The sequence below is a fragment of the Hyla sarda genome, unplaced genomic scaffold (genome assembly GCF_029499605.1).
Source record: "Hyla sarda isolate aHylSar1 unplaced genomic scaffold, aHylSar1.hap1 scaffold_347, whole genome shotgun sequence".
Taxonomy (NCBI): Eukaryota; Metazoa; Chordata; class Amphibia; order Anura; family Hylidae; genus Hyla; species Hyla sarda.
In genome coordinates, this window is record NW_026610230.1 from 250200 (window position 1) to 275871 (window position 25672).

The following is a 25672-nucleotide window of genomic DNA, read 5'->3' on the forward strand; positions in this document are numbered from 1 at the left end:
AAGGCCTGTGGAAGTGAGTGACATCATAGCACTGTAGTTCTGAGGGTTCTAGATGGATGCAACAATCTCCTGTTGCTTCTATGAAGGCCATAATAGACGACATCACCAAACAGCTCCATAGTCACATACACAGCAAAGGAGAGATGTTGTTTACACCTAGTGATGTCAGTGGTATTGAGTGACATCACAGCACAGTGCTAAGGCTCCTGGGCCTGGACACAGCAGCGGCTGCAATATCTCAACGGAGAATACGTTTATATATATGTGTGTGTGTGCGCGTATATATATATATATATATATATATATATATATATATATATATATATTTCTCCGCCGAAATCACTTTTAAACCCATTTCCACCTTTTTTTCCCTTCTCTTCCTCTTACTTTTTTTTCACGTTTTTTTACGTTTTTCTCCTTTTCGCCTCTTTTCTGGGCGTATTATTCTTCTTTTTCTTCTTTTTTTTCGTCTAATGCATACCCCATCAGTGCAGCAATGCTTATTCAATACCGCCAGCAGATGGAGACACTGGGGGATAATTTTCTAAGGATTTATACTGATTTTTCCTGTCTGAATTTGTCGCACAGAAAGTTGCAGGCCAAATATGTGTGACATTTCTGCGACTTTAGCTTCTAGAGCATTTTTACAACATTATACATAGGTGCTGAATACATAAAAAGCGACTGTTCAGCGACAGACAAGTCGCATCGGCTGAAAGTAGGCCAGAATGTCAGTCCATGTTGGAGCAGGTTTAGATACAGTCTAAAGTATAGATCTCAAAGTCTGTGCACAGAATTTAGCAAGGGCCTCGCACCTTCTGATGCATCAGGTAGGTGCACAATAGCATAGCCTAACCCTCTGTACTTTGGTCTATATTGATGCGGGACATAGACAGCCAGCTGATGACCAATCCATTAGTGCAATGGATGGCTGGAAGCATTTGTCTTTGCCTTTGCAATACCACAGAAGCAATGCATGGTCAATGTACAGCAATGACACACCTGTGTGAACAGCCAGGAGACCCCCCCCCCCCCATGTTATGTTACATAGTTACATAGTTAGTACGGTCGAAAAAAGACATATGTCCATCAAGTTCAACCAGGGAATTAAGGGGTAGGGGTGTGGCGCGATATTGGGGAAGGGATGAGATTTTATATTTCTTCATAAGCATTAATCTTATTTTGTCAATTAGGAACATTCAGCACCCACCCGCTATCAAGGCAGCTGCCTATCATGTCATGCCCTACCTGCACAGGTGTGCTGGCTACTCAAATGATCCAATTAAGGAGGCCATTTAGTCAGCAGCAGCAGAAGTCCTGTGCCTGGACGCTCCAACAGCGGCCAGACACAAGCAGAAGCAGCAGAAGCAGCAGCAGCAGCACCACCTTTTGTTTTTTGGCTGCAGCAGCAGCAAGGCCCACAGGGCTGGCTAGCTGGCTAGCCAGCAAGCAGGTAGCAATGAAAGTAGGAATCTTTCTTTTTAACCCTGTAAGGGGGTGGTGCACTGTACCCGAAGATACTGCCATATCGGGTCAATGCATAGGGCGACGGAAGCAAGCTTCAAAATCGGCCCCCGTTCTCAAAAATCCATTTAATATATGGTCCCCAGATAGGGGACGTATCAGATATTAAACTGATAAGAACAGATACTACACTTGATCTTAGCCAAAAGGCCGAGAAGCGATAACCGTGAAAGGGGCGGGCCCAACAAGGTCCCCTTCATGGGCACTATCACTGCTTGCTGTCAGGGAGGCTGCCAGACAATTTTCCATGCACACTCTGGGCTGGGGGGCAGTCAACCACCAGTACACACAGCAGAACCTAAACCCATACCATTATTGCTAAGCAGCAAGACAGGGGCCCATTGCACTCCCACGGGGCCTTTTTAAATGCAATCCATAACCCGGATTTGCCAGGAACCCTTCTTACTCCTCCTACTTGCATGTGACACTGGGCTTAGGATCTGCATAGGAAACACACACACAAGCACACACCTACCTTTGTTGCCTGCAGATGCCTCCTTGGCTGTCCCCAAACGGTATCAAACCAACACCCACGGGAAGCTGTAAGCATAGAGGACATGCCTGCACCCCATTGGACTTACCTGTGTGGGTTAAACCCGGGTTATTTGACAACCTATGGCGGTGATGGTTCTGCTCAGGCAGAGCAGTGCTGATGCTCCTCATAAAGCTGTCGCTGCTGTGAAGGTTCTAGGTGACATCACAAATCCCTATGGTTACATACACAACAAAGCTGGGTTGTTGTTGTTTACACTCTGCAAGGCCTGTGGAAGTGAGTGACATCATAGCACTGTAGTTCTGAGGGTTCTAGATGGATGCAACAATCTCCTGTTGCTTCTATGAAGGCCATAATAGACGACATCACCAAACAGCTCCATAGTCACATACACAGCAAAGGAGAGATGTTGTTTACACCTAGTGATGTCAGTGGTATTGAGTGACATCACAGCACAGTGCTAAGGCTCCTGGGCCTGGACACAGCAGCGGCTGCAATATCTCAACGGAGAATACGTTTATATATATGTGTGTGTGTGCGCGTATATATATATATATATATATATATATATATATATATATATATTTCTCCGCCGAAATCACTTTTAAACCCATTTCCACCTTTTTTTCCCTTCTCTTCCTCTTACTTTTTTTTCACGTTTTTTTACGTTTTTCTCCTTTTCGCCTCTTTTCTGGGCGTATTATTCTTCTTTTTCTTCTTTTTTTTCGTCTAATGCATACCCCATCAGTGCAGCAATGCTTATTCAATACCGCCAGCAGATGGAGACACTGGGGGATAATTTTCTAAGGATTTATACTGATTTTTCCTGTCTGAATTTGTCGCACAGAAAGTTGCAGGCCAAATATGTGTGACATTTCTGCGACTTTAGCTTCTAGAGCATTTTTACAACATTATACATAGGTGCTGAATACATAAAAAGCGACTGTTCAGCGACAGACAAGTCGCATCGGCTGAAAGTAGGCCAGAATGTCAGTCCATGTTGGAGCAGGTTTAGATACAGTCTAAAGTATAGATCTCAAAGTCTGTGCACAGAATTTAGCAAGGGCCTCGCACCTTCTGATGCATCAGGTAGGTGCACAATAGCATAGCCTAACCCTCTGTACTTTGGTCTATATTGATGCGGGACATAGACAGCCAGCTGATGACCAATCCATTAGTGCAATGGATGGCTGGAAGCATTTGTCTTTGCCTTTGCAATACCACAGAAGCAATGCATGGTCAATGTACAGCAATGACACACCTGTGTGAACAGCCAGGAGACCCCCCCCCCATGTTATGTTACATAGTTACATAGTTAGTACGGTCGAAAAAAGACATATGTCCATCAAGTTCAACCAGGGAATTAAGGGGTAGGGGTGTGGCGCGATATTGGGGAAGGGATGAGATTTTATATTTCTTCATAAGCATTAATCTTATTTTGTCAATTAGGAACATTCAGCACCCACCCGCTATCAAGGCAGCTGCCTATCATGTCATGCCCTACCTGCACAGGTGTGCTGGCTACTCAAATGATCCAATTAAGGAGGCCATTTAGTCAGCAGCAGCAGAAGTCCTGTGCCTGGACGCTCCAACAGCGGCCAGACACAAGCAGAAGCAGCAGAAGCAGCAGCAGCAGCACCACCTTTTGTTTTTTGGCTGCAGCAGCAGCAAGGCCCACAGGGCTGGCTAGCTGGCTAGCCAGCAAGCAGGTAGCAATGAAAGTAGGAATCTTTCTTTTTAACCCTGTAAGGGGGTGGTGCACTGTACCCGAAGATACTGCCATATCGGGTCAATGCATAGGGCGACGGAAGCAAGCTTCGAAATCGGCCCCCGTTCTCAAAAATCCATTTAATATATGGTCCCCAGATAGGGGACGTATCAGATATTAAACTGATAAGAACAGATACTACACTTGATCTTAGCCAAAAGGCCGAGAAGCGATAACCGTGAAAGGGGCGGGCCCAACAAGGTCCCCTTCATGGGCACTATCACTGCTTGCTGTCAGGGAGGCTGCCAGACAATTTTCCATGCACACTCTGGGCTGGGGGGCAGTCAACCACCAGTACACACAGCAGAACCTAAACCCATACCATTATTGCTAAGCAGCAAGACAGGGGCCCATTGCACTCCCACGGGGCCTTTTTAAATGCAATCCATAACCCGGATTTGCCAGGAACCCTTCTTACTCCTCCTACTTGCATGTGACACTGGGCTTAGGATCTGCATAGGAAACACACACACAAGCACACACCTACCTTTGTTGCCTGCAGATGCCTCCTTGGCTGTCCCCAAACGGTATCAAACCAACACCCACGGGAAGCTGTAAGCATAGAGGACATGCCTGCACCCCATTGGACTTACCTGTGTGGGTTAAACCCGGGTTATTTGACAACCTATGGCGGTGATGGTTCTGCTCAGGCAGAGCAGTGCTGATGCTCCTCATAAAGCTGTCGCTGCTGTGAAGGTTCTAGGTGACATCACAAATCCCTATGGTTACATACACAACAAAGCTGGGTTGTTGTTGTTTACACTCTGCAAGGCCTGTGGAAGTGAGTGACATCATAGCACTGTAGTTCTGAGGGTTCTAGATGGATGCAACAATCTCCTGTTGCTTCTATGAAGGCCATAATAGACGACATCACCAAACAGCTCCATAGTCACATACACAGCAAAGGAGAGATGTTGTTTACACCTAGTGATGTCAGTGGTATTGAGTGACATCACAGCACAGTGCTAAGGCTCCTGGGCCTGGACACAGCAGCGGCTGCAATATCTCAACGGAGAATACGTTTATATATATGTGTGTGTGTGCGCGTATATATATATATATATATATATATATATATATATATATATATATTTCTCCGCCGAAATCACTTTTAAACCCATTTCCACCTTTTTTTCCCTTCTCTTCCTCTTACTTTTTTTTCACGTTTTTTTACGTTTTTCTCCTTTTCGCCTCTTTTCTGGGCGTATTATTCTTCTTTTTCTTCTTTTTTTTCGTCTAATGCATACCCCATCAGTGCAGCAATGCTTATTCAATACCGCCAGCAGATGGAGACACTGGGGGATAATTTTCTAAGGATTTATACTGATTTTTCCTGTCTGAATTTGTCGCACAGAAAGTTGCAGGCCAAATATGTGTGACATTTCTGCGACTTTAGCTTCTAGAGCATTTTTACAACATTATACATAGGTGCTGAATACATAAAAAGCGACTGTTCAGCGACAGACAAGTCGCATCGGCTGAAAGTAGGCCAGAATGTCAGTCCATGTTGGAGCAGGTTTAGATACAGTCTAAAGTATAGATCTCAAAGTCTGTGCACAGAATTTAGCAAGGGCCTCGCACCTTCTGATGCATCAGGTAGGTGCACAATAGCATAGCCTAACCCTCTGTACTTTGGTCTATATTGATGCGGGACATAGACAGCCAGCTGATGACCAATCCATTAGTGCAATGGATGGCTGGAAGCATTTGTCTTTGCCTTTGCAATACCACAGAAGCAATGCATGGTCAATGTACAGCAATGACACACCTGTGTGAACAGCCAGGAGACCCCCCCCCCCATGTTATGTTACATAGTTACATAGTTAGTACGGTCGAAAAAAGACATATGTCCATCAAGTTCAACCAGGGAATTAAGGGGTAGGGGTGTGGCGCGATATTGGGGAAGGGATGAGATTTTATATTTCTTCATAAGCATTAATCTTATTTTGTCAATTAGGAACATTCAGCACCCACCCGCTATCAAGGCAGCTGCCTATCATGTCATGCCCTACCTGCACAGGTGTGCTGGCTACTCAAATGATCCAATTAAGGAGGCCATTTAGTCAGCAGCAGCAGAAGTCCTGTGCCTGGACGCTCCAACAGCGGCCAGACACAAGCAGAAGCAGCAGAAGCAGCAGCAGCAGCACCACCTTTTGTTTTTTGGCTGCAGCAGCAGCAAGGCCCACAGGGCTGGCTAGCTGGCTAGCCAGCAAGCAGGTAGCAATGAAAGTAGGAATCTTTCTTTTTAACCCTGTAAGGGGGTGGTGCACTGTACCCGAAGATACTGCCATATCGGGTCAATGCATAGGGCGACGGAAGCAAGCTTCAAAATCGGCCCCCGTTCTCAAAAATCCATTTAATATATGGTCCCCAGATAGGGGACGTATCAGATATTAAACTGATAAGAACAGATACTACACTTGATCTTAGCCAAAAGGCCGAGAAGCGATAACCGTGAAAGGGGCGGGCCCAACAAGGTCCCCTTCATGGGCACTATCACTGCTTGCTGTCAGGGAGGCTGCCAGACAATTTTCCATGCACACTCTGGGCTGGGGGGCAGTCAACCACCAGTACACACAGCAGAACCTAAACCCATACCATTATTGCTAAGCAGCAAGACAGGGGCCCATTGCACTCCCACGGGGCCTTTTTAAATGCAATCCATAACCCGGATTTGCCAGGAACCCTTCTTACTCCTCCTACTTGCATGTGACACTGGGCTTAGGATCTGCATAGGAAACACACACACAAGCACACACCTACCTTTGTTGCCTGCAGATGCCTCCTTGGCTGTCCCCAAACGGTATCAAACCAACACCCACGGGAAGCTGTAAGCATAGAGGACATGCCTGCACCCCATTGGACTTACCTGTGTGGGTTAAACCCGGGTTATTTGACAACCTATGGCGGTGATGGTTCTGCTCAGGCAGAGCAGTGCTGATGCTCCTCATAAAGCTGTCGCTGCTGTGAAGGTTCTAGGTTACATCACAAATCCCTATGGTTACATACACAACAAAGCTGGGTTGTTGTTGTTTACACTCTGCAAGGCCTGTGGAAGTGAGTGACATCATAGCACTGTAGTTCTGAGGGTTCTAGATGGATGCAACAATCTCCTGTTGCTTCTATGAAGGCCATAATAGACGACATCACCAAACAGCTCCATAGTCACATACACAGCAAAGGAGAGATGTTGTTTACACCTAGTGATGTCAGTGGTATTGAGTGACATCACAGCACAGTGCTAAGGCTCCTGGGCCTGGACACAGCAGCGGCTGCAATATCTCAACGGAGAATACGTTTATATATATGTGTGTGTGTGCGCGTATATATATATATATATATATATATATATATATATATATATATATTTCTCCGCCGAAATCACTTTTAAACCCATTTCCACCTTTTTTTCCCTTCTCTTCCTCTTACTTTTTTTTCACGTTTTTTTACGTTTTTCTCCTTTTCGCCTCTTTTCTGGGCGTATTATTCTTCTTTTTCTTCTTTTTTTTCGTCTAATGCATACCCCATCAGTGCAGCAATGCTTATTCAATACCGCCAGCAGATGGAGACACTGGGGGATAATTTTCTAAGGATTTATACTGATTTTTCCTGTCTGAATTTGTCGCACAGAAAGTTGCAGGCCAAATATGTGTGACATTTCTGCGACTTTAGCTTCTAGAGCATTTTTACAACATTATACATAGGTGCTGAATACATAAAAAGCGACTGTTCAGCGACAGACAAGTCGCATCGGCTGAAAGTAGGCCAGAATGTCAGTCCATGTTGGAGCAGGTTTAGATACAGTCTAAAGTATAGATCTCAAAGTCTGTGCACAGAATTTAGCAAGGGCCTCGCACCTTCTGATGCATCAGGTAGGTGCACAATAGCATAGCCTAACCCTCTGTACTTTGGTCTATATTGATGCGGGACATAGACAGCCAGCTGATGACCAATCCATTAGTGCAATGGATGGCTGGAAGCATTTGTCTTTGCCTTTGCAATACCACAGAAGCAATGCATGGTCAATGTACAGCAATGACACACCTGTGTGAACAGCCAGGAGACCCCCCCCCCATGTTATGTTACATAGTTACATAGTTAGTACGGTCGAAAAAAGACATATGTCCATCAAGTTCAACCAGGGAATTAAGGGGTAGGGGTGTGGCGCGATATTGGGGAAGGGATGAGATTTTATATTTCTTCATTAAGCATTAATCTTATTTTGTCAATTAGGAACATTCAGCACCCACCCGCTATCAAGGCAGCTGCCTATCATGTCATGCCCTACCTGCACAGGTGTGCTGGCTACTCAAATGATCCAATTAAGGAGGCCATTTAGTCAGCAGCAGCAGAAGTCCTGTGCCTGGACGCTCCAACAGCGGCCAGACACAAGCAGAAGCAGCAGAAGCAGCAGCAGCAGCACCACCTTTTGTTTTTTGGCTGCAGCAGCAGCAAGGCCCACAGGGCTGGCTAGCTGGCTAGCCAGCAAGCAGGTAGCAATGAAAGTAGGAATCTTTCTTTTTAACCCTGTAAGGGGGTGGTGCACTGTACCCGAAGATACTGCCATATCGGGTCAATGCATAGGGCGACGGAAGCAAGCTTCGAAATCGGCCCCCGTTCTCAAAAATCCATTTAATATATGGTCCCCAGATAGGGGACGTATCAGATATTAAACTGATAAGAACAGATACTACACTTGATCTTAGCCAAAAGGCCGAGAAGCGATAACCGTGAAAGGGGCGGGCCCAACAAGGTCCCCTTCATGGGCACTATCACTGCTTGCTGTCAGGGAGGCTGCCAGACAATTTTCCATGCACACTCTGGGCTGGGGGGCAGTCAACCACCAGTACACACAGCAGAACCTAAACCCATACCATTATTGCTAAGCAGCAAGACAGGGGCCCATTGCACTCCCACGGGGCCTTTTTAAATGCAATCCATAACCCGGATTTGCCAGGAACCCTTCTTACTCCTCCTACTTGCATGTGACACTGGGCTTAGGATCTGCATAGGAAACACACACACAAGCACACACCTACCTTTGTTGCCTGCAGATGCCTCCTTGGCTGTCCCCAAACGGTATCAAACCAACACCCACGGGAAGCTGTAAGCATAGAGGACATGCCTGCACCCCATTGGACTTACCTGTGTGGGTTAAACCCGGGTTATTTGACAACCTATGGCGGTGATGGTTCTGCTCAGGCAGAGCAGTGCTGATGCTCCTCATAAAGCTGTCGCTGCTGTGAAGGTTCTAGGTGACATCACAAATCCCTATGGTTACATACACAACAAAGCTGGGTTGTTGTTGTTTACACTCTGCAAGGCCTGTGGAAGTGAGTGACATCATAGCACTGTAGTTCTGAGGGTTCTAGATGGATGCAACAATCTCCTGTTGCTTCTATGAAGGCCATAATAGACGACATCACCAAACAGCTCCATAGTCACATACACAGCAAAGGAGAGATGTTGTTTACACCTAGTGATGTCAGTGGTATTGAGTGACATCACAGCACAGTGCTAAGGCTCCTGGGCCTGGACACAGCAGCGGCTGCAATATCTCAACGGAGAATACGTTTATATATATGTGTGTGTGTGCGCGTATATATATATATATATATATATATATATATATATATATATATATATATATATTTCTCCGCCGAAATCACTTTTAAACCCATTTCCACCTTTTTTTCCCTTCTCTTCCTCTTACTTTTTTTTCACGTTTTTTTACGTTTTTCTCCTTTTCGCCTCTTTTCTGGGCGTATTATTCTTCTTTTTCTTCTTTTTTTTCGTCTAATGCATACCCCATCAGTGCAGCAATGCTTATTCAATACCGCCAGCAGATGGAGACACTGGGGGATAATTTTCTAAGGATTTATACTGATTTTTCCTGTCTGAATTTGTCGCACAGAAAGTTGCAGGCCAAATATGTGTGACATTTCTGCGACTTTAGCTTCTAGAGCATTTTTACAACATTATACATAGGTGCTGAATACATAAAAAGCGACTGTTCAGCGACAGACAAGTCGCATCGGCTGAAAGTAGGCCAGAATGTCAGTCCATGTTGGAGCAGGTTTAGATACAGTCTAAAGTATAGATCTCAAAGTCTGTGCACAGAATTTAGCAAGGGCCTCGCACCTTCTGATGCATCAGGTAGGTGCACAATAGCATAGCCTAACCCTCTGTACTTTGGTCTATATTGATGCGGGACATAGACAGCCAGCTGATGACCAATCCATTAGTGCAATGGATGGCTGGAAGCATTTGTCTTTGCCTTTGCAATACCACAGAAGCAATGCATGGTCAATGTACAGCAATGACACACCTGTGTGAACAGCCAGGAGACCCCCCCCCCCATGTTATGTTACATAGTTACATAGTTAGTACGGTCGAAAAAAGACATATGTCCATCAAGTTCAACCAGGGAATTAAGGGGTAGGGGTGTGGCGCGATATTGGGGAAGGGATGAGATTTTATATTTCTTCATAAGCATTAATCTTATTTTGTCAATTAGGAACATTCAGCACCCACCCGCTATCAAGGCAGCTGCCTATCATGTCATGCCCTACCTGCACAGGTGTGCTGGCTACTCAAATGATCCAATTAAGGAGGCCATTTAGTCAGCAGCAGCAGAAGTCCTGTGCCTGGACGCTCCAACAGCGGCCAGACACAAGCAGAAGCAGCAGAAGCAGCAGCAGCAGCACCACCTTTTGTTTTTTGGCTGCAGCAGCAGCAAGGCCCACAGGGCTGGCTAGCTGGCTAGCCAGCAAGCAGGTAGCAATGAAAGTAGGAATCTTTCTTTTTAACCCTGTAAGGGGGTGGTGCACTGTACCCGAAGATACTGCCATATCGGGTCAATGCATAGGGCGACGGAAGCAAGCTTCGAAATCGGCCCCCGTTCTCAAAAATCCATTTAATATATGGTCCCCAGATAGGGGACGTATCAGATATTAAACTGATAAGAACAGATACTACACTTGATCTTAGCCAAAAGGCCGAGAAGCGATAACCGTGAAAGGGGCGGGCCCAACAAGGTCCCCTTCATGGGCACTATCACTGCTTGCTGTCAGGGAGGCTGCCAGACAATTTTCCATGCACACTCTGGGCTGGGGGGCAGTCAACCACCAGTACACACAGCAGAACCTAAACCCATACCATTATTGCTAAGCAGCAAGACAGGGGCCCATTGCACTCCCACGGGGCCTTTTTAAATGCAATCCATAACCCGGATTTGCCAGGAACCCTTCTTACTCCTCCTACTTGCATGTGACACTGGGCTTAGGATCTGCATAGGAAACACACACACAAGCACACACCTACCTTTGTTGCCTGCAGATGCCTCCTTGGCTGTCCCCAAACGGTATCAAACCAACACCCACGGGAAGCTGTAAGCATAGAGGACATGCCTGCACCCCATTGGACTTACCTGTGTGGGTTAAACCCGGGTTATTTGACAACCTATGGCGGTGATGGTTCTGCTCAGGCAGAGCAGTGCTGATGCTCCTCATAAAGCTGTCGCTGCTGTGAAGGTTCTAGGTGACATCACAAATCCCTATGGTTACATACACAACAAAGCTGGGTTGTTGTTGTTTACACTCTGCAAGGCCTGTGGAAGTGAGTGACATCATAGCACTGTAGTTCTGAGGGTTCTAGATGGATGCAACAATCTCCTGTTGCTTCTATGAAGGCCATAATAGACGACATCACCAAACAGCTCCATAGTCACATACACAGCAAAGGAGAGATGTTGTTTACACCTAGTGATGTCAGTGGTATTGAGTGACATCACAGCACAGTGCTAAGGCTCCTGGGCCTGGACACAGCAGCGGCTGCAATATCTCAACGGAGAATACGTTTATATATATGTGTGTGTGTGCGCGTATATATATATATATATATATATATATATATATATATATATATATTTCTCCGCCGAAATCACTTTTAAACCCATTTCCACCTTTTTTTCCCTTCTCTTCCTCTTACTTTTTTTTCACGTTTTTTTACGTTTTTCTCCTTTTCGCCTCTTTTCTGGGCGTATTATTCTTCTTTTTCTTCTTTTTTTTCGTCTAATGCATACCCCATCAGTGCAGCAATGCTTATTCAATACCGCCAGCAGATGGAGACACTGGGGGATAATTTTCTAAGGATTTATACTGATTTTTCCTGTCTGAATTTGTCGCACAGAAAGTTGCAGGCCAAATATGTGTGACATTTCTGCGACTTTAGCTTCTAGAGCATTTTTACAACATTATACATAGGTGCTGAATACATAAAAAGCGACTGTTCAGCGACAGACAAGTCGCATCGGCTGAAAGTAGGCCAGAATGTCAGTCCATGTTGGAGCAGGTTTAGATACAGTCTAAAGTATAGATCTCAAAGTCTGTGCACAGAATTTAGCAAGGGCCTCGCACCTTCTGATGCATCAGGTAGGTGCACAATAGCATAGCCTAACCCTCTGTACTTTGGTCTATATTGATGCGGGACATAGACAGCCAGCTGATGACCAATCCATTAGTGCAATGGATGGCTGGAAGCATTTGTCTTTGCCTTTGCAATACCACAGAAGCAATGCATGGTCAATGTACAGCAATGACACACCTGTGTGAACAGCCAGGAGACCCCCCCCCCCATGTTATGTTACATAGTTACATAGTTAGTACGGTCGAAAAAATACATATGTCCATCAAGTTCAACCAGGGAATTAAGGGGTAGGGGTGTGGCGCGATATTGGGGAAGGGATGAGATTTTATATTTCTTCATAAGCATTAATCTTATTTTGTCAATTAGGAACATTCAGCACCCACCCGCTATCAAGGCAGCTGCCTATCATGTCATGCCCTACCTGCACAGGTGTGCTGGCTACTCAAATGATCCAATTAAGGAGGCCATTTAGTCAGCAGCAGCAGAAGTCCTGTGCCTGGACGCTCCAACAGCGGCCAGACACAAGCAGAAGCAGCAGAAGCAGCAGCAGCAGCACCACCTTTTGTTTTTTGGCTGCAGCAGCAGCAAGGCCCACAGGGCTGGCTAGCTGGCTAGCCAGCAAGCAGGTAGCAATGAAAGTAGGAATCTTTCTTTTTAACCCTGTAAGGGGGTGGTGCACTGTACCCGAAGATACTGCCATATCGGGTCAATGCATAGGGCGACGGAAGCAAGCTTCGAAATCGGCCCCCGTTCTCAAAAATCCATTTAATATATGGTCCCCAGATAGGGGACGTATCAGATATTAAACTGATAAGAACAGATACTACACTTGATCTTAGCCAAAAGGCCGAGAAGCGATAACCGTGAAAGGGGCGGGCCCAACAAGGTCCCCTTCATGGGCACTATCACTGCTTGCTGTCAGGGAGGCTGCCAGACAATTTTCCATGCACACTCTGGGCTGGGGGGCAGTCAACCACCAGTACACACAGCAGAACCTAAACCCATACCATTATTGCTAAGCAGCAAGACAGGGGCCCATTGCACTCCCACGGGGCCTTTTTAAATGCAATCCATAACCCGGATTTGCCAGGAACCCTTCTTACTCCTCCTACTTGCATGTGACACTGGGCTTAGGATCTGCATAGGAAACACACACACAAGCACACACCTACCTTTGTTGCCTGCAGATGCCTCCTTGGCTGTCCCCAAACGGTATCAAACCAACACCCACGGGAAGCTGTAAGCATAGAGGACATGCCTGCACCCCATTGGACTTACCTGTGTGGGTTAAACCCGGGTTATTTGACAACCTATGGCGGTGATGGTTCTGCTCAGGCAGAGCAGTGCTGATGCTCCTCATAAAGCTGTCGCTGCTGTGAAGGTTCTAGGTGACATCACAAATCCCTATGGTTACATACACAACAAAGCTGGGTTGTTGTTGTTTACACTCTGCAAGGCCTGTGGAAGTGAGTGACATCATAGCACTGTAGTTCTGAGGGTTCTAGATGGATGCAACAATCTCCTGTTGCTTCTATGAAGGCCATAATAGACGACATCACCAAACAGCTCCATAGTCACATACACAGCAAAGGAGAGATGTTGTTTACACCTAGTGATGTCAGTGGTATTGAGTGACATCACAGCACAGTGCTAAGGCTCCTGGGCCTGGACACAGCAGCGGCTGCAATATCTCAACGGAGAATACGTTTATATATATGTGTGTGTGTGCGCGTATATATATATATATATATATATATATATATATATATATATATATTTCTCCGCCGAAATCACTTTTAAACCCATTTCCACCTTTTTTTCCCTTCTCTTCCTCTTACTTTTTTTTCACGTTTTTTTACGTTTTTCTCCTTTTCGCCTCTTTTCTGGGCGTATTATTCTTCTTTTTCTTCTTTTTTTTCGTCTAATGCATACCCCATCAGTGCAGCAATGCTTATTCAATACCGCCAGCAGATGGAGACACTGGGGGATAATTTTCTAAGGATTTATACTGATTTTTCCTGTCTGAATTTGTCGCACAGAAAGTTGCAGGCCAAATATGTGTGACATTTCTGCGACTTTAGCTTCTAGAGCATTTTTACAACATTATACATAGGTGCTGAATACATAAAAAGCGACTGTTCAGCGACAGACAAGTCGCATCGGCTGAAAGTAGGCCAGAATGTCAGTCCATGTTGGAGCAGGTTTAGATACAGTCTAAAGTATAGATCTCAAAGTCTGTGCACAGAATTTAGCAAGGGCCTCGCACCTTCTGATGCATCAGGTAGGTGCACAATAGCATAGCCTAACCCTCTGTACTTTGGTCTATATTGATGCGGGACATAGACAGCCAGCTGATGACCAATCCATTAGTGCAATGGATGGCTGGAAGCATTTGTCTTTGCCTTTGCAATACCACAGAAGCAATGCATGGTCAATGTACAGCAATGACACACCTGTGTGAACAGCCAGGAGACCCCCCCCCCATGTTATGTTACATAGTTACATAGTTAGTACGGTCGAAAAAAGACATATGTCCATCAAGTTCAACCAGGGAATTAAGGGGTAGGGGTGTGGCGCGATATTGGGGAAGGGATGAGATTTTATATTTCTTCATAAGCATTAATCTTATTTTGTCAATTAGGAACATTCAGCACCCACCCGCTATCAAGGCAGCTGCCTATCATGTCATGCCCTACCTGCACAGGTGTGCTGGCTACTCAAATGATCCAATTAAGGAGGCCATTTAGTCAGCAGCAGCAGAAGTCCTGTGCCTGGACGCTCCAACAGCGGCCAGACACAAGCAGAAGCAGCAGAAGCAGCAGCAGCAGCACCACCTTTTGTTTTTTGGCTGCAGCAGCAGCAAGGCCCACAGGGCTGGCTAGCCAGCAAGCAGGTAGCAATGAAAGTAGGAATCTTTCTTTTTAACCCTGTAAGGGGGTGGTGCACTGTACCCGAAGATACTGCCATATCGGGTCAATGCATAGGGCGACGGAAGCAAGCTTCGAAATCGGCCCCCGTTCTCAAAAATCCATTTAATATATGGTCCCCAGATAGGGGACGTATCAGATATTAAACTGATAAGAACAGATACTACACTTGATCTTAGCCAAAAGGCCGAGAAGCGATAACCGTGAAAGGGGCGGGCCCAACAAGGTCCCCTTCATGGGCACTATCACTGCTTGCTGTCAGGGAGGCTGCCAGACAATTTTCCATGCACACTCTGGGCTGGGGGGCAGTCAACCACCAGTACACACAGCAGAACCTAAACCCATACCATTATTGCTAAGCAGCAAGACAGGGGCCCATTGCACTCCCACGGGGCCTTTTTAAATGCAATCCATAACCCGGATTTGCCAGGAACCCTTCTTACTCCTCCTACTTGCATGTGACACTGGGCTTAGGATCTGCATAGGAAACACACACACAAGCACACACCTACCTTTGTTGCCTGCAGATGCCTCCTTGGCTGTCCCCAAACGGTATCAAACCAACACCCACGGGAAGCTGTAAGCATAGAGGACATGCCTGCACCCCATTGGACTTACCTGTGTGGGTTAAACCCGGGTTATTTGACAACCTATGGCGGTGATGGTTCTGCTCAGGCAGAGCAGTGCTGATGCTCCTCATAAAGCTGTCGCTGCTGTGAAGGTTCTAGGTGACATCACAAATCCCTATGGTTACATACACAACAAAGCTGGGTTGTTGTTGTTTACACTCTGCAAGGCCTGTGGAAGTGAGTGACATCATAGCACTGTAGTTCTGAGGGTTCTAGATGGATGCAACAATCTCCTGTTGCTTCTATGAAGGCCATAATAGACGACATCACCAAACAGCTCCATAGTCACATACACAGCAAAGGAGAGATGTTGTTTACACCTAGTGATGTCAGTGGTATTGAGTGACATCACAGCACAGTGCTAAGGCTCCTGGGCCTGGACACAGCAGCGGCTGCAATATCTCAACGGAGAATACGTTTATATATATGTGTGTGTGTGCGCGTATATATATATATATATATATATATATATATATATATATATATATATATTTCTCCGCCGAAATCACTTTTAAACCCATTTCCACCTTTTTTTCCCTTCTCTTCCTCTTACTTTTTTTTCACGTTTTTTTACGTTTTTCTCCTTTTCGCCTCTTTTCTGGGCGTATTATTCTTCTTTTTCTTCTTTTTTTTCGTCTAATGCATACCCCATCAGTGCAGCAATGCTTATTCAATACCGCCAGCAGATGGAGACACTGGGGGATAATTTTCTAAGGATTTATACTGATTTTTCCTGTCTGAATTTGTCGCACAGAAAGTTGCAGGCCAAATATGTGTGACATTTCTGCGACTTTAGCTTCTAGAGCATTTTTACAACATTATACATAGGTGCTGAATACATAAAAAGCGACTGTTCAGCGACAGACAAGTCGCATCGGCTGAAAGTAGGCCAGAATGTCAGTCCATGTTGGAGCAGGTTTAGATACAGTCTAAAGTATAGATCTCAAAGTCTGTGCACAGAATTTAGCAAGGGCCTCGCACCTTCTGATGCATCAGGTAGGTGCACAATAGCATAGCCTAACCCTCTGTACTTTGGTCTATATTGATGCGGGACATAGACAGCCAGCTGATGACCAATCCATTAGTGCAATGGATGGCTGGAAGCATTTGTCTTTGCCTTTGCAATACCACAGAAGCAATGCATGGTCAATGTACAGCAATGACACACCTGTGTGAACAGCCAGGAGACCCCCCCCCCCATGTTATGTTACATAGTTACATAGTTAGTACGGTCGAAAAAAGACATATGTCCATCAAGTTCAACCAGGGAATTAAGGGGTAGGGGTGTGGCGCGATATTGGGGAAGGGATGAGATTTTATATTTCTTCATAAGCATTAATCTTATTTTGTCAATTAGGAACATTCAGCACCCACCCGCTATCAAGGCAGCTGCCTATCATGTCATGCCCTACCTGCACAGGTGTGCTGGCTACTCAAATGATCCAATTAAGGAGGCCATTTAGTCAGCAGCAGCAGAAGTCCTGTGCCTGGACGCTCCAACAGCGGCCAGACACAAGCAGAAGCAGCAGAAGCAGCAGCAGCAGCACCACCTTTTGTTTTTTGGCTGCAGCAGCAGCAAGGCCCACAGGGCTGGCTAGCTGGCTAGCCAGCAAGCAGGTAGCAATGAAAGTAGGAATCTTTCTTTTTAACCCTGTAAGGGGGTGGTGCACTGTACCCGAAGATACTGCCATATCGGGTCAATGCATAGGGCGACGGAAGCAAGCTTCGAAATCGGCCCCCGTTCTCAAAAATCCATTTAATATATGGTCCCCAGATAGGGGACGTATCAGATATTAAACTGATAAGAACAGATACTACACTTGATCTTAGCCAAAAGGCCGAGAAGCGATAACCGTGAAAGGGGCGGGCCCAACAAGGTCCCCTTCATGGGCACTATCACTGCTTGCTGTCAGGGAGGCTGCCAGACAATTTTCCATGCACACTCTGGGCTGGGGGGCAGTCAACCACCAGTACACACAGCAGAACCTAAACCCATACCATTATTGCTAAGCAGCAAGACAGGGGCCCATTGCACTCCCACGGGGCCTTTTTAAATGCAATCCATAACCCGGATTTGCCAGGAACCCTTCTTACTCCTCCTACTTGCATGTGACACTGGGCTTAGGATCTGCATAGGAAACACACACACAAGCACACACCTACCTTTGTTGCCTGCAGATGCCTCCTTGGCTGTCCCCAAACGGTATCAAACCAACACCCACGGGAAGCTGTAAGCATAGAGGACATGCCTGCACCCCATTGGACTTACCTGTGTGGGTTAAACCCGGGTTATTTGACAACCTATGGCGGTGATGGTTCTGCTCAGGCAGAGCAGTGCTGATGCTCCTCATAAAGCTGTCGCTGCTGTGAAGGTTCTAGGTGACATCACAAATCCCTATGGTTACATACACAACAAAGCTGGGTTGTTGTTGTTTACACTCTGCAAGGCCTGTGGAAGTGAGTGACATCATAGCACTGTAGTTCTGAGGGTTCTAGATGGATGCAACAATCTCCTGTTGCTTCTATGAAGGCCATAATAGACGACATCACCAAACAGCTCCATAGTCACATACACAGCAAAGGAGAGATGTTGTTTACACCTAGTGATGTCAGTGGTATTGAGTGACATCACAGCACAGTGCTAAGGCTCCTGGGCCTGGACACAGCAGCGGCTGCAATATCTCAACGGAGAATACGTTTATATATATGTGTGTGTGTGCGCGTATATATATATATATATATATATATATATATATATATATATATATATATTTCTCCGCCGAAATCACTTTTAAACCCATTTCCACCTTTTTTTCCCTTCTCTTCCTCTTACTTTTTTTTCACGTTTTTTTACGTTTTTCTCCTTTTCGCCTCTTTTCTGGGCGTATTATTCTTCTTTTTCTTCTTTTTTTTCGTCTAATGCATACCCCATCAGTGCAGCAATGCTTATTCAATACCGCCAGCAGATGGAGACACTGGGGGATAATTTTCTAAGGATTTATACTGATTTTTCCTGTCTGAATTTGTCGCACAGAAAGTTGCAGGCCAAATATGTGTGACATTTCTGCGACTTTAGCTTCTAGAGCATTTTTACAACATTATACATAGGTGCTGAATACATAAAAAGCGACTGTTCAGCGACAGACAAGTCGCATCGGCTGAAAGTAGGCCAGAATGTCAGTCCATGTTGGAGCAGGTTTAGATACAGTCTAAAGTATAGATCTCAAAGTCTGTGCACAGAATTTAGCAAGGGCCTCGCACCTTCTGATGCATCAGGTAGGTGCACAATAGCATAGCCTAACCCTCTGTACTTTGGTCTATATTGATGCGGGACATAGACAGCCAGCTGATGACCAATCCATTAGTGCAATGGATGGCTGGAAGCATTTGTCTTTGCCTTTGCAATACCACAGAAGCAATGCATGGTCAATGTACAGCAATGACACACCTGTGTGAACAGCCAGGAGACCCCCCCCCCATGTTATGTTACATAGTTACATAGTTAGTACGGTCGAAAAAAGACATATGTCCATCAAGTTCAACCAGGGAATTAAGGGGTAGGGGTGTGGCGCGATATTGGGGAAGGGATGAGATTTTATATTTCTTCATAAGCATTAATCTTATTTTGTCAATTAGGAACATTCAGCACCCACCCGCTATCAAGGCAGCTGCCTATCATGTCATGCCCTACCTGCACAGGTGTGCTGGCTACTCAAATGATCCAATTAAGGAGGCCATTTAGTCAGCAGCAGCAGAAGTCCTGTGCCTGGACGCTCCAACAGCGGCCAGACACAAGCAGAAGCAGCAGAAGCAGCAGCAGCAGCACCACCTTTTGTTTTTTGGCTGCAGCAGCAGCAAGGCCCACAGGGCTGGCTAGCTGGCTAGCCAGCAAGCAGGTAGCAATGAAAGTAGGAATCTTTCTTTTTAACCCTGTAAGGGGGTGGTGCACTGTACCCGAAGATACTGCCATATCGGGTCAATGCATAGGGCGACGGAAGCAAGCTTCGAAATCGGCCCCCGTTCTCAAAAATCCATTTAATATATGGTCCCCAGATAGGGGACGTATCAGATATTAAACTGATAAGAACAGATACTACACTTGATCTTAGCCAAAAGGCCGAGAAGCGATAACCGTGAAAGGGGCGGGCCCAACAAGGTCCCCTTCATGGGCACTATCACTGCTTGCTGTCAGGGAGGCTGCCAGACAATTTTCCATGCACACTCTGGGCTGGGGGGCAGTCAACCACCAGTACACACAGCAGAACCTAAACCCATACCATTATTGCTAAGCAGCAAGACAGGGGCCCATTGCACTCCCACGGGGCCTTTTTAAATGCAATCCATAACCCGGATTTGCCAGGAACCCTTCTTACTCCTCCTACTTGCATGTGACACTGGGCTTAGGATCTGCATAGGAAACACACACACAAGCACACACCTACCTTTGTTGCCTGCAGATGCCTCCTTGGCTGTCCCCAAACGGTATCAAACCAACACCCACGGGAAGCTGTAAGCATAGAGGACATGCCTGCACCCCATTGGACTTACCTGTGTGGGTTAAACCCGGGTTATTTGACAACCTATGGCGGTGATGGTTCTGCTCAGGCAGAGCAGTGCTGATGCTCCTCATAAAGCTGTCGCTGCTGTGAAGGTTCTAGGTGACATCACAAATCCCTATGGTTACATACACAACAAAGCTGGGTTGTTGTTGTTTACACTCTGCAAGGCCTGTGGAAGTGAGTGACATCATAGCACTGTAGTTCTGAGGGTTCTAGATGGATGCAACAATCTCCTGTTGCTTCTATGAAGGCCATAATAGACGACATCACCAAACAGCTCCATAGTCACATACACAGCAAAGGAGAGATGTTGTTTACACCTAGTGATGTCAGTGGTATTGAGTGACATCACAGCACAGTGCTAAGGCTCCTGGGCCTGGACACAGCAGCGGCTGCAATATCTCAACGGAGAATACGTTTATATATATGTGTGTGTGTGCGCGTATATATATATATATATATATATATATATATATATATATATATATATTTCTCCGCCGAAATCACTTTTAAACCCATTTCCACCTTTTTTTCCCTTCTCTTCCTCTTACTTTTTTTTCACGTTTTTTTACGTTTTTCTCCTTTTCGCCTCTTTTCTGGGCGTATTATTCTTCTTTTTCTTCTTTTTTTTCGTCTAATGCATACCCCATCAGTGCAGCAATGCTTATTCAATACCGCCAGCAGATGGAGACACTGGGGGATAATTTTCTAAGGATTTATACTGATTTTTCCTGTCTGAATTTGTCGCACAGAAAGTTGCAGGCCAAATATGTGTGACATTTCTGCGACTTTAGCTTCTAGAGCATTTTTACAACATTATACATAGGTGCTGAATACATAAAAAGCGACTGTGCGACAGACAAGTCGCATCGGCTGAAAGTAGGCCAGAATGTCAGTCCATGTTGGAGCAGGTTTAGATACAGTCTAAAGTATAGATCTCAAAGTCTGTGCACAGAATTTAGCAAGGGCCTCGCACCTTCTGATGCATCAGGTAGGTGCACAATAGCATAGCCTAACCCTCTGTACTTTGGTCTATATTGATGCGGGACATAGACAGCCAGCTGATGACCAATCCATTAGTGCAATGGATGGCTGGAAGCATTTGTCTTTGCCTTTGCAATACCACAGAAGCAATGCATGGTCAATGTACAGCAATGACACACCTGTGTGAACAGCCAGGAGACCCCCCCCCCATGTTATGTTACATAGTTACATAGTTAGTACGGTCGAAAAAAGACATATGTCCATCAAGTTCAACCAGGGAATTAAGGGGTAGGGGTGTGGCGCGATATTGGGGAAGGGATGAGATTTTATATTTCTTCATAAGCATTAATCTTATTTTGTCAATTAGGAACATTCAGCACCCACCCGCTATCAAGGCAGCTGCCTATCATGTCATGCCCTACCTGCACAGGTGTGCTGGCTACTCAAATGATCCAATTAAGGAGGCCATTTAGTCAGCAGCAGCAGAAGTCCTGTGCCTGGACGCTCCAACAGCGGCCAGACACAAGCAGAAGCAGCAGAAGCAGCAGCAGCAGCACCACCTTTTGTTTTTTGGCTGCAGCAGCAGCAAGGCCCACAGGGCTGGCTAGCTGGCTAGCCAGCAAGCAGGTAGCAATGAAAGTAGGAATCTTTCTTTTTAACCCTGTAAGGGGGTGGTGCACTGTACCCGAAGATACTGCCATATCGGGTCAATGCATAGGGCGACGGAAGCAAGCTTCGAAATCGGCCCCCGTTCTCAAAAATCCATTTAATATATGGTCCCCAGATAGGGGACGTATCAGATATTAAACTGATAAGAACAGATACTACACTTGATCTTAGCCAAAAGGCCGAGAAGCGATAACCGTGAAAGGGGCGGGCCCAACAAGGTCCCCTTCATGGGCACTATCACTGCTTGCTGTCAGGGAGGCTGCCAGACAATTTTCCATGCACACTCTGGGCTGGGGGGCAGTCAACCACCAGTACACACAGCAGAACCTAAACCCATACCATTATTGCTAAGCAGCAAGACAGGGGCCCATTGCACTCCCACGGGGCCTTTTTAAATGCAATCCATAACCCGGATTTGCCAGGAACCCTTCTTACTCCTCCTACTTGCATGTGACACTGGGCTTAGGATCTGCATAGGAAACACACACACAAGCACACACCTACCTTTGTTGCCTGCAGATGCCTCCTTGGCTGTCCCCAAACGGTATCAAACCAACACCCACGGGAAGCTGTAAGCATAGAGGACATGCCTGCACCCCATTGGACTTACCTGTGTGGGTTAAACCCGGGTTATTTGACAACCTATGGCGGTGATGGTTCTGCTCAGGCAGAGCAGTGCTGATGCTCCTCATAAAGCTGTCGCTGCTGTGAAGGTTCTAGGTGACATCACAAATCCCTATGGTTACATACACAACAAAGCTGGGTTGTTGTTGTTTACACTCTGCAAGGCCTGTGGAAGTGAGTGACATCATAGCACTGTAGTTCTGAGGGTTCTAGATGGATGCAACAATCTCCTGTTGCTTCTATGAAGGCCATAATAGACGACATCACCAAACAGCTCCATAGTCACATACACAGCAAAGGAGAGATGTTGTTTACACCTAGTGATGTCAGTGGTATTGAGTGACATCACAGCACAGTGCTAAGGCTCCTGGGCCTGGACACAGCAGCGGCTGCAATATCTCAACGGAGAATACGTTTATATATATGTGTGTGTGTGCGCGTATATATATATATATATATATATATATATATATATATATATATATTTCTCCGCCGAAATCACTTTTAAACCCATTTCCACCTTTTTTTCCCTTCTCTTCCTCTTACTTTTTTTTCACGTTTTTTTACGTTTTTCTCCTTTTCGCCTCTTTTCTGGGCGTATTATTCTTCTTTTTCTTCTTTTTTTTCGTCTAATGCATACCCCATCAGTGCAGCAATGCTTATTCAATACCGCCAGCAGATGGAGACACTGGGGGATAATTTTCTAAGGATTTATACTGATTTTTCCTGTCTGAATTTGTCGCACAGAAAGTTGCAGGCCAAATATGTGTGACATTTCTGCGACTTTAGCTTCTAGAGCATTTTTACAACATTATACATAGGTGCTGAATACATAAAAAGCGACTGTTCAGCGACAGACAAGTCGCATCGGCTGAAAGTAGGCCAGAATGTCAGTCCATGTTGGAGCAGGTTTAGATACAGTCTAAAGTATAGATCTCAAAGTCTGTGCACAGAATTTAGCAAGGGCCTCGCACCTTCTGATGCATCAGGTAGGTGCACAATAGCATAGCCTAACCCTCTGTACTTTGGTCTATATTGATGCGGGACATAGACAGCCAGCTGATGACCAATCCATTAGTGCAATGGATGGCTGGAAGCATTTGTCTTTGCCTTTGCAATACCACAGAAGCAATGCATGGTCAATGTACAGCAATGACACACCTGTGTGAACAGCCAGGAGACCCCCCCCCCATGTTATGTTACATAGTTACATAGTTAGTACGGTCGAAAAAAGACATATGTCCATCAAGTTCAACCAGGGAATTAAGGGGTAGGGGTGTGGCGCGATATTGGGGAAGGGATGAGATTTTATATTTCTTCATAAGCATTAATCTTATTTTGTCAATTAGGAACATTCAGCACCCACCCGCTATCAAGGCAGCTGCCTATCATGTCATGCCCTACCTGCACAGGTGTGCTGGCTACTCAAATGATCCAATTAAGGAGGCCATTTAGTCAGCAGCAGCAGAAGTCCTGTGCCTGGACGCTCCAACAGCGGCCAGACACAAGCAGAAGCAGCAGAAGCAGCAGCAGCAGCACCACCTTTTGTTTTTTGGCTGCAGCAGCAGCAAGGCCCACAGGGCTGGCTAGCTGGCTAGCCAGCAAGCAGGTAGCAATGAAAGTAGGAATCTTTCTTTTTAACCCTGTAAGGGGGTGGTGCACTGTACCCGAAGATACTGCCATATCGGGTCAATGCATAGGGCGACGGAAGCAAGCTTCGAAATCGGCCCCCGTTCTCAAAAATCCATTTAATATATGGTCCCCAGATAGGGGACGTATCAGATATTAAACTGATAAGAACAGATACTACACTTGATCTTAGCCAAAAGGCCGAGAAGCGATAACCGTGAAAGGGGCGGGCCCAACAAGGTCCCCTTCATGGGCACTATCACTGCTTGCTGTCAGGGAGGCTGCCAGACAATTTTCCATGCACACTCTGGGCTGGGGGGCAGTCAACCACCAGTACACACAGCAGAACCTAAACCCATACCATTATTGCTAAGCAGCAAGACAGGGGCCCATTGCACTCCCACGGGGCCTTTTTAAATGCAATCCATAACCCGGATTTGCCAGGAACCCTTCTTACTCCTCCTACTTGCATGTGACACTGGGCTTAGGATCTGCATAGGAAACACACACACAAGCACACACCTACCTTTGTTGCCTGCAGATGCCTCCTTGGCTGTCCCCAAACGGTATCAAACCAACACCCACGGGAAGCTGTAAGCATAGAGGACATGCCTGCACCCCATTGGACTTACCTGTGTGGGTTAAACCCGGGTTATTTGACAACCTATGGCGGTGATGGTTCTGCTCAGGCAGAGCAGTGCTGATGCTCCTCATAAAGCTGTCGCTGCTGTGAAGGTTCTAGGTGACATCACAAATCCCTATGGTTACATACACAACAAAGCTGGGTTGTTGTTGTTTACACTCTGCAAGGCCTGTGGAAGTGAGTGACATCATAGCACTGTAGTTCTGAGGGTTCTAGATGGATGCAACAATCTCCTGTTGCTTCTATGAAGGCCATAATAGACGACATCACCAAACAGCTCCATAGTCACATACACAGCAAAGGAGAGATGTTGTTTACACCTAGTGATGTCAGTGGTATTGAGTGACATCACAGCACAGTGCTAAGGCTCCTGGGCCTGGACACAGCAGCGGCTGCAATATCTCAACGGAGAATACGTTTATATATATGTGTGTGTGTGCGCGTATATATATATATATATATATATATATATATATATATATATATATATATTTCTCCGCCGAAATCACTTTTAAACCCATTTCCACCTTTTTTTCCCTTCTCTTCCTCTTACTTTTTTTTCACGTTTTTTTACGTTTTTCTCCTTTTCGCCTCTTTTCTGGGCGTATTATTCTTCTTTTTCTTCTTTTTTTTCGTCTAATGCATACCCCATCAGTGCAGCAATGCTTATTCAATACCGCCAGCAGATGGAGACACTGGGGGATAATTTTCTAAGGATTTATACTGATTTTTCCTGTCTGAATTTGTCGCACAGAAAGTTGCAGGCCAAATATGTGTGACATTTCTGCGACTTTAG

The 25672-nt window shown here is 45.8% G+C and overlaps 11 non-coding genes across 11 annotated transcripts; all 11 read right to left on the reverse strand.

Annotated features, from left to right (window-relative positions):
• Positions 1–1495: 1495 nt before the first annotated feature.
• Positions 1496–1686, reverse strand: LOC130331211 (U2 spliceosomal RNA). The gene has a single exon (XR_008874154.1). It is a non-coding gene; the product is annotated as a U2 spliceosomal RNA (small nuclear RNA).
• A 2082-nt stretch (positions 1687–3768) lies between these two features.
• LOC130331253 (U2 spliceosomal RNA) lies at positions 3769–3959 on the reverse strand. The gene has a single exon (XR_008874192.1). It is a non-coding gene; the product is annotated as a U2 spliceosomal RNA (small nuclear RNA).
• Positions 3960–6044: 2085 nt separating this feature from the next.
• LOC130331314 (U2 spliceosomal RNA) lies at positions 6045–6235 on the reverse strand. Its single transcript, XR_008874237.1, has one exon. It is a non-coding gene; the product is annotated as a U2 spliceosomal RNA (small nuclear RNA).
• Positions 6236–8320: 2085 nt separating this feature from the next.
• On the reverse strand, positions 8321–8511 carry LOC130331255 (U2 spliceosomal RNA). The gene has a single exon (XR_008874194.1). It is a non-coding gene; the product is annotated as a U2 spliceosomal RNA (small nuclear RNA).
• Positions 8512–10604: 2093 nt separating this feature from the next.
• On the reverse strand, positions 10605–10795 carry LOC130331256 (U2 spliceosomal RNA). The gene has a single exon (XR_008874195.1). It is a non-coding gene; the product is annotated as a U2 spliceosomal RNA (small nuclear RNA).
• A 2085-nt stretch (positions 10796–12880) lies between these two features.
• On the reverse strand, positions 12881–13071 carry LOC130331258 (U2 spliceosomal RNA). The gene has a single exon (XR_008874196.1). It is a non-coding gene; the product is annotated as a U2 spliceosomal RNA (small nuclear RNA).
• A 2076-nt stretch (positions 13072–15147) lies between these two features.
• On the reverse strand, positions 15148–15338 carry LOC130331259 (U2 spliceosomal RNA). The gene has a single exon (XR_008874197.1). It is a non-coding gene; the product is annotated as a U2 spliceosomal RNA (small nuclear RNA).
• Positions 15339–17427: 2089 nt separating this feature from the next.
• On the reverse strand, positions 17428–17618 carry LOC130331260 (U2 spliceosomal RNA). The gene has a single exon (XR_008874198.1). It is a non-coding gene; the product is annotated as a U2 spliceosomal RNA (small nuclear RNA).
• A 2088-nt stretch (positions 17619–19706) lies between these two features.
• On the reverse strand, positions 19707–19897 carry LOC130331261 (U2 spliceosomal RNA). The gene has a single exon (XR_008874199.1). It is a non-coding gene; the product is annotated as a U2 spliceosomal RNA (small nuclear RNA).
• A 2083-nt stretch (positions 19898–21980) lies between these two features.
• LOC130331262 (U2 spliceosomal RNA) lies at positions 21981–22171 on the reverse strand. The gene has a single exon (XR_008874200.1). It is a non-coding gene; the product is annotated as a U2 spliceosomal RNA (small nuclear RNA).
• A 2084-nt stretch (positions 22172–24255) lies between these two features.
• LOC130331263 (U2 spliceosomal RNA) lies at positions 24256–24446 on the reverse strand. Its single transcript, XR_008874201.1, has one exon. It is a non-coding gene; the product is annotated as a U2 spliceosomal RNA (small nuclear RNA).
• Between the last annotated feature and the right edge of the window lie 1226 nt (positions 24447–25672).